General features: G+C 36.6%; 1 long non-coding RNA gene across 1 annotated transcript; it reads left to right on the top strand.

The window, feature by feature from the left end:
- The first annotated feature begins 493 nt into the window (after positions 1-493).
- On the top strand, positions 494-8,898 carry LOC149147984 (uncharacterized). The gene is made up of 4 exons (XR_016263121.1): positions 494-997; positions 1,310-1,455; positions 8,193-8,273; positions 8,715-8,898. It is a non-coding gene; the product is annotated as an uncharacterized LOC149147984 (long non-coding RNA).
- Positions 8,899-13,019: the final 4,121 nt, after the last annotated feature.

Consider the following 13,019-nt stretch of genomic DNA (forward strand, 5'->3'; position numbering starts at 1 on the left):
GAAGTTGCCATGGGCTTATGCCAAAACGCACAGAGTTGTCTTCCATACTAAGAGTCCTCTGGCTATACGCATTATACAACTCCACAAATTTTATGGTTATAACCGCAAGACTAGAATAATTAGAAGTTCCTATACTTATATTTATGAGATAAAATTACAATGCAAGTCACATCTGATAAGGGAAGCTTTTCAGAGTTCAAAATTAAGTGTCTTAGTAGCACTTGGTTTGAATTCCAATGTTTTGTAGTAGGTATTTTAAGATTTTGAAATCTGCAGACCAAGGTTCGAAATTAAAGTTTACTAGTCCATAAGATCATTATGGACTTATTAGAGTGTCTGTTCCAGGTTGAAGTGAGAAAATGTCAGTTCGTTAAATAAAATAATAACGTTTTAAAAAGAACCTGGACATCAAAACCTGGACATCAAAAATAAGTTCTGCAGCCTTCCAACCATGTCATGCTGGACGGTCATTTAAAAAATTTCAACGTTTGCCCGTCAAATTCCAACTCTGCTCCAAAGATGAACACATCAACCTGACAAACGCATTCCATGTGACCTGACAAATGCATTCCGTGTGTTCTGTCAAAATACCAAATTAGAGCAAAGAATACAGGTTGCCTGTTTTTGGGAAGAATACAGAGACGGTCTATAATTAGGCTGATAGGCTTAGGCGGATAGACTTTCAACTTCTTCGTCAACACTTTCATTTTTCTTCGGCAACACTTTCATTTTCATAGAAATAACTAAAAAATAGTTGCAGAAAATCTGTTGCACAGAAAACCTGAGAAACCGGGTTGCCAATGTCACTGTTGAATATCTCGGGCATCTGTGCGCGCCGGGGTCCTATAATAAATTCCAATTGATCAAAACATGCCGTGTGGGAATTCATGGGGTTTTCTGTTAACTTTCGGCAGATTTCTTCCGGCCCATGTCAATGGATTGCTTATATAAATTCATTCGTTGAAACCCTTTTCTTCATTCTTCAGGAGGCGTTAAGGTACGAGAGTAAATCCTCGCAGTTTTGGATGACTAAGTGGTGCCATTAATGTGGTTTAATGATCTATGAGACTAAAGGGTTTTAACAGTTGTTGGATAGTGAATTCTGGATGGTTATATAGTTTTTTAACCGATCTTATGGGCTTTTTGGGGTAATTTCAGGGTCCTGGGGTTCATCGCTTTCGAGGTTCTTTCTATGAATGGAGTGGCTTTATTTGCATGTGAATACCGTTTTGGGCAGTGGGATTTATGTTGTTATCATGGGTTTTTGGTTTTCTTGTTTTGTAATTGAATTCTGTTTTGTGCTTGGCAGATTGATTGGGGTTATCATATATTGTGAATTCTGGTAGAGGAGAATTGTCTGACTAACATTAAGTACCGAGAGAAAATTGTTGGGAAAGCAGCATCTCAAAGGTTGTCTCTGCAACAAAGCTGAGTCGCATCTTGCCTCAGGGATAGGTAGAAAGCATTCACCCTCTACCTCTGTTAACATATGTCTATGCTTGCACACATTGCTTGCAAAATTCATATTTTCTGATGTAGCTTTATGAAGCTCAAGTACCATATCTCTCAATTGCTTATCACGTTCTGATTTTTCATCTTGCCTCCTTGATAAATATTCCTTGCAATCAACCACCCAACCTGGAGGAGGAATCACCCAAGGAGGAATCACCTTGAAAAAGAGAACTGCAGCTGATGTGAAAATGCCCCTCACTCCGTAAGGCATAAAATCTGAGTAGTTTGATGTATTTGCATGCGTTAACCCGGCAATGATGATAAACACAAGGACCGCCACATGAACTACAGAGGCGATGGAGTTTATTCTAGATGTAACTTTGGTGCTCTTTATGGCAACAATGCCTGTTATGAAGAGGACGGCAACTGCTATGGGGTCCAAATCATTGAAATTATTAGCCAAATTTGTGTGAATGCGAAAAGCATTAGATTGGCGATTACAGAGTGTGGCGAAGTAGGGTGTCCATGACGTTGCAACTGCTGCTCCACCAATGATGTATTCTAATAGGATGTTGCCTGCCCCTATGAATGCCACAAAGTCTCCCAGTTCCACTCTGAGATAGGCAAATGAACCACCTGCAAAATCAACATAAGTAAATAATTGAAGGAATATAAGGTATTTGAGACGATAGCTGACAAACTTGCTGACTCATACTTCTACATTAGTGAGAACTACACTGATGGCTGAAACAGAGTATTATAAAAAAATCTCTCTTCAAAACAATGCCAAGAAACCAATATATATCATATGTCAGGAAACCAATATATATATTGAAGTGAATTTATATTAGATTGATAAAAATTTAATTCATAAGACTATGTAAAATTCTAATGATACAAAGTAGTCACAAGAGCTTAATTCAAAATCCAATGCATCTGGATATGGATCTTAATCATAATCAAAATACTAAACAAGAAATTCTACAAAACATCCCCAAAAATGAATACGTATTTCTGCTCCAGAAACCTCTTCTATGAAAAAATGATGAATTCTTACCTGCTCTGCAAACCTCTTGTATGAAAAAAGAGAGAAAACCAAAAAGGTAAAATTATCTAAAGAGTGATCCAAAGCAAGGAACACTACGTATAGATTTTCTCCAGCTAACCAAGACCTTAGTATGGCCAGATGAGCTTTTAAGCTATCCAGAAAAGTAATCAAATCCGTAACCACCCAAATATCTTATAGAATGATGAATATGCAGATATAGTAAGTGGCAGGCACAAGAAGAATTTTACATTGTCTGAATGAAAAATTACAGGGATGGAAAAGGCTCAGAGTCGTTAGGCAGTATTATGAAGCATGATAAGCAGAAGATGAACGAGAATCAGAAAGTGTGGAGCCCTTGAAAGACATTCCTGGAAAGATTCCTCAATATTTCAGAAAATATTGTCTTCATACTAGAGGCTGAGAATGATTACAGGGCCTTTTAGACAAAATCCCAACCCGAATAACCTGTAAGTTATCTTTGCTGATTGAAGACAAGCCAAATCTTGAAACTCATAAGTCCTTAAAAGCTTTTTCAGGTACATTAGGTCATTTGCCTACAATGTCTTTTCCCTGCTACTAAGCAAAAGTATTTTCTTGTACTTAGTTAAGAACAACTTGGTGGTAGAAAACAATTTGACTCTCAAAGGAACATAAAAGATATTTTTCCATCGATTCTGTGCTGTGTGCTCTGGCCAGGGATGGATAATCTGATTTTATACAGCAACATAGAATATTGATTCTGGGACAATGGACAGTCTGCATGGGTTACACCATATATGGTATAAAGCGAGATGAAGATATATATAGACGATGCATCCAGTTTTATTGAAGAAATTTATAATATTCTGAACATGTGAAATGATAATCAATCAAATACAACACCTATAAGTATTTTGCAGAGTTGGTTCAAGATACCTCAAGAAGAAACTCCACAGTAACTATGCTCATCATGAGAGGTATTAGGGTGGTTGACTTGAGAAAGAAAAACATATAATAGCATTTGTGTCTACCATGAAACAAAACACCAATAAGAGGACACAACAGCAACATGTATTCTGGGAGGGGGTAAGTTCAGTTCAATGCTTGAAGATGAGATGAACACTGCTGTCCTGAGTTTAACTCAGAGAAGCACTGGGATTCTATTAAGAAAACATCAAAGATATTTAGGGAAAGTTGGATTATGATATTTGGTGACTCATACTTCTACATTAGCGAGAACTACACTGATGGCTGAAACAGAGTATTATAAAAAAATCTCTCTTCAAAACAATGCCAAGAAACCAATATATATCATATGTCAGGAAACCAATATATATATTGAAGTGAATTTATATTAGATTGATAAAAAATTAATTCATAAGACTATGTAAAATTCTAATGATACAAAGTAGTCACAAGAGCTTAATTCAAAATCCAATGCATCTGGATATGGATCTTAATCATAATCAAAATACTAAACAAGAAATTCTACAAAACATCCCCAAAAATGAATACGTATTTCTGCTCCAGAAACCTCTTCTATGAAAAAATGATGAATTCTTACCTGCTCTGCAAACCTCTTGTATGAAAAAAGAGAGAAAACCAAAAAGGTAAAAGTATCTAAAGAGTGATCCAAAGCAAGGAACACTACGTATAGATTTTCTCCAGCTAACCAAGACCTTAGTATGGCCAGATGAGCTTTTAAGCTATCCAGAAAAGTAATCAAATCCGTAACCACCCAAATATCTTATATAATGATGAATATGCAGATATAGTAAGTGGCAGGCACAAGAAGAATTTTACATTGTCTGAATGAAAAATTACTGGGATGGAAAAGGCTCAGAGTCGTTAGGCAGTATTATGAAGCATGATAAGCAGAAGATGAACGAGAATCAGAAAGTGTGGAGCCCTTGAAAGACATCCCTGGAAAGATTCCTCAATATTTCAGAAAATATTGTCTTCATACTAGAGGCTGAGAATGATTACAGGGCCTTTTAGACAAAATCCCAACCCGAATAACCTGTAAGTTATCTTTGCTGATTGAAGACAAGCCAAATCTTGAAACTCATAAGTCCTTAAAAGCTTTTTCAGGTACATTAGGTCATTTGCCTACAATGTCTTTTCCCTGCTACTAAGCAAAAGTATTTTCTTGTACTTAGTTAAGAACAACTTGGTGGTAGAAAACAATTTGACTCTCAAAGGAACATAAAAGATATTTTTCCATCGATTCTGTGCTGTGTGCTCTGGCCAGGGATGGATAATCTGATTTTATACAGCAACATAGAATATTGATTCTGGGACAATGGACAGTATGCATGGGTTACACCATATATGGTATAAAGCGAGATGAAGATATATATAGACGATGCATCCAGTTTTATTGAAGAAATTTATAATATTCTGAACATGTGAAATGATAATCAATCAAATACAACACCTATAAGTATTTTGCAGAGTTGGTTCAAGATACCTCAAGAAGAAACTCCACAGTAACTATGCTCATCATGAGAGGTATTAGGGTGGTTGACTTGAGAAAGAAAAACATATAATAGCATTTGTGTCTACCATGAAACAAAACACCAATAAGAGGACACAACAGCAACATGTATTCTGGGAGGGGGTAAGTTCAGTTCAATGCTTGAAGATGAGATGAACACTGCTGTCCTGAGTTTAACTCAGAGAAGCACTGGGATTCTATTAAGAAAACATCAAAGATATTTAGGGAAAGTTGGATTATGATATTTGGTGACTCATACTTCTACATTAGCGAGAACTACACTGATGGCTGAAACAGAGTATTATAAAAAAATCTCTCTTCAAAACAATGCCAAGAAACCAATATATATCATATGTCAGGAAACCAATATATATATTGAAGTGAATTTATATTAGATTGATAAAAAATTAATTCATAAGACTATGTAAAATTCTAATGATACAAAGTAGTCACAAGAGCTTAATTCAAAATCCAATGCATCTGGATATGGATCTTAATCATAATCAAAATACTAAACAAGAAATTCTACAAAACATCCCCAAAAATGAATACGTATTTCTGCTCCAGAAACCTCTTCTATGAAAAAATGATGAATTCTTACCTGCTCTGCAAACCTCTTGTATGAAAAAAGAGAGAAAACCAAAAAGGTAAAAGTATCTAAAGAGTGATCCAAAGCAAGGAACACTACGTATAGATTTTCTCCAGCTAACCAAGACCTTAGTATGGCCAGATGAGCTTTTAAGCTATCCAGAAAAGTAATCAAATCCGTAACCACCCAAATATCTTATATAATGATGAATATGCAGATATAGTAAGTGGCAGGCACAAGAAGAATTTTACATTGTCTGAATGAAAAATTACTGGGATGGAAAAGGCTCAGAGTCGTTAGGCAGTATTATGAAGCATGATAAGCAGAAGATGAACGAGAATCAGAAAGTGTGGAGCCCTTGAAAGACATCCCTGGAAAGATTCCTCAATATTTCAGAAAATATTGTCTTCATACTAGAGGCTGAGAATGATTACAGGGCCTTTTAGACAAAATCCCAACCCGAATAACCTGTAAGTTATCTTTGCTGATTGAAGACAAGCCAAATCTTGAAACTCATAAGTCCTTAAAAGCTTTTTCAGGTACATTAGGTCATTTGCCTACAATGTCTTTTCCCTGCTACTAAGCAAAAGTATTTTCTTGTACTTAGTTAAGAACAACTTGGTGGTAGAAAACAATTTGACTCTCAAAGGAACATAAAAGATATTTTTCCATCGATTCTGTGCTGTGTGCTCTGGCCAGGGATGGATAATCTGATTTTATACAGCAACATAGAATATTGATTCTAAGACAATGGACAGTGTGCATGGGTTACACCATATATGGTATAAAGCGAGATGAAGATATATATAGACGATGCATCCAGTTTTATTGAAGAAATTTATAATATTCTGAACATGTGAAATGATAATCAATCAAATACAACACCTATAAGTATTTTGCAGAGTTGGTTCAAGATACCTCAAGAAGAAACTCCACAGTAACTATGCTCATCATGAGAGGTATTAGGGTGGTTGACTTGAGAAAAAAAAACATATAATAGCATTTGTGTCTACCATGAAACAAAACACCAATAAGAGGACACAACAGCAACATGTATTCTGGGAGGGGATAAGTTCAGTTCAATGCTTGAAGATGAGATGAACACTGCTGTCCTGTGTTTAACTCAGAGAAGCACTGGGATTCTATTAAGAAAACATCAAAGATATTTAGGGAAAGTTGGATTATGATATTTGGTGTACTCACTGTTTATGGGTAAATTGAATCACAACAACAGAACTCCACTGTTAGATGTGATTATTTTAAAAATAAATAACAGAACAGGAACATTTATTCCAGTAAAAATGGATTTGAGCTACATAAATAAATAACTGCCTATTTAATTATAACATAGCTTATAATTAGAATTAGTTGTGGTTAATATTATTGGGTGGTTGATGGATTGATGGAGTATCATTCAAGAACAAAGTATAACCTACGATGTTAGACACTTTGCAAGTATATTGTTCACACCAGAGACAACCATGTTGACATAGAATGGATTGATGGAGTAACCTAAGATGTTAGACACTTTGTAAGTAAATTGCTCACATCAGAGACAATCATGTAACATAAAATGGATGGACAGAGTATCATTCAAGAACAAGCTATATCCTAAGATGTTAGAATGTATATGGTTTCTGAAAAGAAAATTAATGTTACCATAAAAAGAATGACCACTTATAGTTCTGAAGTTTGAAACTACTTTACCTGGAGCCAATAACAGAAGACATGGCCTCCGAACCAGTTCGAATCAGCTTTGCAACTCCAAAATCTGCAACCGTTGCAGTCATGTCAGAATCAAGCAATATATTGCTAGGCTTAACATCTCTGTGTACAATGGCAGGACGGCAATCTTGATGAAGATAGCATAAGCCCAGAGCCTCAGGTTCCTGGATTCTTAGATACATGTGCTTCTTAAAACTCTGAACAATACAGATATATGAATTTCCACCATATCTGTCATTTGCAAATTTGTGCAACATTAAATATAAATCTAGGCTTCAACTTGGTGTTTTGAACTATGCTCTCAGGTTATTCAATCAGGCTTTGTTAACTTTGTCAGTGGTTTATCCTATGCTTTATGCCAAATTTTGTGCAACATTAAATATAAATCTAGGCTTCAACTTGGTGTTTTGAACTATGCTCTCATGTTATTCCATCAGGCTTTGATGTGCATATTTATATATCCCATGTAACGAAGTACATCCTTATATTCTAGCTATACTCTCAATTACAGAGTATAAGTAGGGTAAAATGTTTTTAAATATGAAGGTCTTACAACAAGGTGGCTGGAAGTTCTTGTAACGAGATCCAATCTTGTTAGCTTTGGAAGTAATTTGACTCATAAAATGTATTTATATATTTTACTTCTGAAATCACTATTTAAGTTTGCAAAGTTATGCATATTTTTTTTTTAGTGTGCAAAGTCATGCATATTCTATCTGTAAATTTGAATTGATAACTTTTGAATGATGCAACATATTTTTTTAACCATCAAATTATATTAAAAGATGATATTAAACTACTTGTTCTCGGATCATCTTCCACGTAGTTTAATCTCTGCTTTGTTATTGAATTTCTCCCTGCCTTTATCTGACAATATCCATTTTTTACTATGTGTGAAGCAGTTGCAAACTAATTTGTAGTTGCTGTTCAACTTTCAGCGTTGAAGGACATTTCTGGACGTTCTCTGTATTGCTTCAACTCCGGTAACAACCTTAATCTCCTTTCCGAGTTTTTGCTTCATTTCTATTTCATCCATGGACCATGATAGAAAATCCTCTTCCATCAATTGTACATTAGCCACTCAGCAACTATAGAGTCTTACTTGCAAGCAGAAAGTGTTTTTCATATATTTAACATTATGTATATTATAGAAGTAAAAGATCAGTCTTTTATCATATTGTTCAAGTTCCTTTGGAGACAATGCTTAATAGTAAGTGGGTATTATGTTAAACATTTTTTTTTGCTGGGGCACCCACATTTGCCTAGGATTTTATAGCATAAGAAAGCCTTTAAATCCCTGCAAAACCTTCCTTGCGAGGATTAGATTGTGTGGATTATGTTGGGTTTTCTTCTCGCAAAGACTATTAATTTGCATAGCAATGTGCAGCTTGTTTTGGTTACTCACACAACAATGTTAAATACAGATACTTTGCCTTGGCCTACTTTGTTTTGTCACTGGGCAATCCAACTTTCAGCGTTGACGGACATTTCTGGGCGTTTTCTATATTGCTTCATCTCTGGTAACAACCTTAATCTCCTTTCCGAGCTTTTGCTCCATTTCTATTTCATCCATGGGCCATGATACAAAATCCTCTTCCATCAATTGTACATTAGCCACTGAGCAACTAAAGAGTCTTATAAATTTCATTCAAAATTATTTTCCGATTGAAATGATTCAGTTATATATATGCTTTCTTGATAATTTAAGCTTTATTCCTTTGTGTTTAACTAATGCAAAGTGGTGCCATCGTGGCTGTCTTGTTTTTTAGTGTGTGTTGATATTATATTCCACTTGTCATTTTTTTTGTCATCCACACATTAAGAAAGCGGAAAACAAATACATGCATGTACATTTACATTTAGAATGTATGTGGTAATTGATTTAGGACTTTGCGTGTGCTCTTTGCTCTATGTTCAAACAGTTTCGCTTCTCTTTCCTTAGTAGCTAGGCTTTTCATTGCAAAAAAAAGAAAGTAAACGATTGTTTATCATCTTAGATTGCATATTTAGGAATTGTATCTGTACATCACGCGATCAACCTTAAAGGCAAACTTCTTAAGAAAGATCAACTGTAAAATACATTTCAATAAACATAAAAACGCTTTGGAACCTAACGCACACCATTTAGAAGTCTAGGCTAGAGATGTGTTCCGGCATCGTAAAACCTGGTAACTATCACTTTCATCGTAGGTTGGGTGATTCCTCCTCTTTGAAATGACAAGTGCCAATACGGACTTGTGCTCCCACGTACCGTCGAGTATATATTGGGAGACCACAGTAGGCTATATCCTTTATCCTTAGGAAGCCGTGTCTGCCGCCCCATCGATCGCAATGCACTGAACACAGCATTCGGGAAGATTGACTGCCGTACCATAAAAAGTATTCTGCAGTTTTGCGATTGGTTTGGTAATCCCCCTGTCTAGATATCCAGAGTAGTCACTTTCGTTCCTTTTCAGACTCCTTAAAAGAAAAGGACCATCTGAGCACTTGTCACTTCAGGCTCATTAAAATTCGAAGGCGACTAGAGTCATCTTTAGCTTTTTCTCGACTCTTAAAAAATGAAAAAGCAAATTGTGTCAAAGTGTCATAAAATTTATTTAAATCGGAATAACCTCACAGGGTATTCACTTTCATTCCTTTTCAGACTCCTTAAAAGAAAAGGACCATCTGAGCACTTGTCACTTCAGGCTCATTAAAAATCGAAGGCGACTAGAGTCATCTTTAGCTTTTTCTCGACTCTTAAAAAATGAAAAAGCAAATTGTGTCAAAGTGTCATAAAATTTATTTAAATCGGAATAACCTCACAGAGTAGTCACTTTCATTCCTTTTCAGACTCCTTAAAAGAAAAGGACCATCTGAGCACTTGTCACTTCAGGCTCATTAAAAATCGAAGGCGACTAGAGTCATCTTTAGCTTTTTCTCGACTCTTAAAAAATGAAAAAGCAACTTGTGTCAAAGTGTCATAAAATTTATTTAAATCGGAATAACCTCACTGTTCCCTCGTTGGTCTTAGGGTAAGAAAATGGAGTCCACCATTCAAGGATCTCCCCATGGAGGAATCCTGCTCCCTTTTCCTCTAGGGGAGATGTTGGTGCACCTCATATGGCTACATTGACCCTTCCAGGCCCAATCTCCGGTGCCACAGCTCGCCATCATCCCGGCTCACCAATCCTTCTGCCTTGCATGCCATTGTTGCGCAGCCATCTACATGCAATTGATAAAGGTTCTTGACTCAAACCCCTATCTTCTGGGTTTCTCCAGTTGTCTTACTGCGCAGGAAAGCCTTTCCCTTGCTGAGACAACATCATATCCCTTGTCTTCTAACATCGCCCCAGAGATAAGATTCTTCTTCAATCCCGGAACATGCATCACTTCCTTCAATACGAAGGGTTTACCAGACTCCCTCTCAAAGGAAATGGTACCTATACCGGTCGCACTGTATCTACCATCATCGCCCATCTCGATGTGCACTCCAAGGTCTTTCTCATCCAGATCAGAAAACAAATCTCGATCTCCTGTCATGTGAAAAGATGCACCACTATCCAAGAACCATATCGATCCCATCACACTTGATACCAAGCATGCAATCAGCGAAAAATCCAGCTCAAACTGTGAGGCTAAGGCCTCTCCTACTGCAGATCCAGCAGCTTGCTTATTTTTCTTCTTCTGCGGACAATTTGTGGCATAATGTCCGTGTTGGTGACAATGAAAGCACTTCACCTTGGACATGTCCTGCTTCTTGCCTTTCGCACCGGAATGAGAAGATTTCTTGTTCTTCCCCTTCTTTGCTTTGGCAGCCAAAGCGCAATTTTCTTCATCAGATGCCTTTGATGAAGATCCGTCCCTGGTATTCCATCAAACTCAAAAGTAACTGTGCAATCTCCAAGGAATGAATTGCTTCTGCATGCAAGAGATATCCTCCAGGGAATATTCCTGCAACTGATAGTACATTGTCCCATCACCTGATCTCAACTAGGTCTCTGACTGAACTGACATGCATGAGTTATTTATGAGAGAATATTTAGTTATTTGAAATGTAGCAGTTACATGCATGCATGCATTAACTAACTGAACTCACAATCAATTCCACAAACTGTTGGAACTAATCTAACTGGACTTAGCTCAGATAACTGAGCTAACTAATTACAACTCTAAGTACAACTCATCTCGATTTCCTTAATCAAGGGATAACTTCCTCAATCGATGGAGAAACTGTTGCATGTCTTCACATAGACTTCATGTTTAATTTCCTACAACTAATTAAATCAAGATGAATTAACTAATTATTCTACAAACAGCTGCTAAGATCAAATTCGAATTTTAATTCTCAATTTTAGTTCAGCGACTAACTAAAATTGGAATGTATCCCGAAATGCTATTTATAGCAGTGCTAATTTTAGCACTTCTATTTTTAGCATTTCTTGTTGCTATTTTCAACACCCCCTCTCAACAAGAAAGAGATTATCAGTAACCCCAATCTTGTCTCTATGGAACTCGAACTTTCATTTTGACAATGCCTTAGTCAAAATATCTGAATCCTGTTCCTCGGTCGAAACATACAACAACAACATGATCCTCTTCACCACACAGTCTTGAAGATGATGGTACAGGATATTAATGTGCTTGGACTTGTCATGAAAAACCGGATTTTGAGAGAGTTTGATACAACTATGATTATCACAGTAGATCACAGTTGGATCCATGCTCTGACCAAACAATCCCACTAGAATCTTCCGCATCCAAATGGCCCCACATGCTGCCTGACTAGCAGCCATGTATTCAACCACTACTGAGCTAAGTGCAATTGACCTCTAATTCCTGCTGTACTAGGAAACTACAGCTGAACCAAGGTTGAATATTCCTCAAGAAGTGCTCTTCCGGTCTGATGGACTCCCTGCCCAATCTGCATCTGTGAAGCCCTGAAGCTTCACTCCCTCTGTCCATCTCTACCACAATCCATACTGATATGTGCCTCTGAGGTATCTCAACACATGCTTCAATGCCTTCCAAAACAGCTTGGTAGGTTGAACCATAGCTTGACTAAGCTGGTTCACGGCAAAGCATAAGTCTCGTTGTGTGTTCATTAGATACATAAGTGAACCCACAAGCTGTCGCTAAATTGTAGCAGCTACTACCTCACCTGAAGTAGCATTCTCCTTCCTCCAGTTACCAGCTAGAGGAGTTTGCATGGGCTTGCACTTCTCCATGTGGAACCGCCTGAGTATTTCATTAGCATACTTGCCTTGAGACACAAAAACTTCCCCATCCTTCTGCCACACTTCCATGCCTAGAAAGTAGTGCATAAGACCAATTTCTTTCATCTCAAACTCTCTTGCAAGGTCCTCCTTGCAACTAATCATAACCTGTCAAAATAAGATCAAACAATGTAAACTTTGAAACGGGAACTATAAACTCAAAACAGGAACTCTGGCCAAAAAACCCCAAAAAAACATCAAAAACAGTGCTAAAAACGAAAAGTGTGTATACTGGAATGATGTTTTTTTTTTAGGTGTCAATTTTGAACGTGTTTTAAAAATGGCAGTGACTACGAAATTTACTACGAAATTTTTGTGCAAAATATAGCTTCAAAACAAAAGTGTTGATACTGGAATAATGATTTTATTTTTTAGGGTCAATTTTCAAACTTTTTAAAAAATGCTAATAAAACCAATTTTTTATGTCTCAAACAAAGTTAAATTTTAAGGAAAAAAACACATTAATGTTTCTGG

The sequence above is a fragment of the Pinus tabuliformis genome, chromosome 9 (assembly GCF_031772625.1).
Source record: "Pinus tabuliformis cultivar Carrire ecotype Pingquan chromosome 9, CPIR1, whole genome shotgun sequence".
Classification (NCBI taxonomy): Eukaryota; Viridiplantae; Streptophyta; class Pinopsida; order Pinales; family Pinaceae; genus Pinus; species Pinus tabuliformis.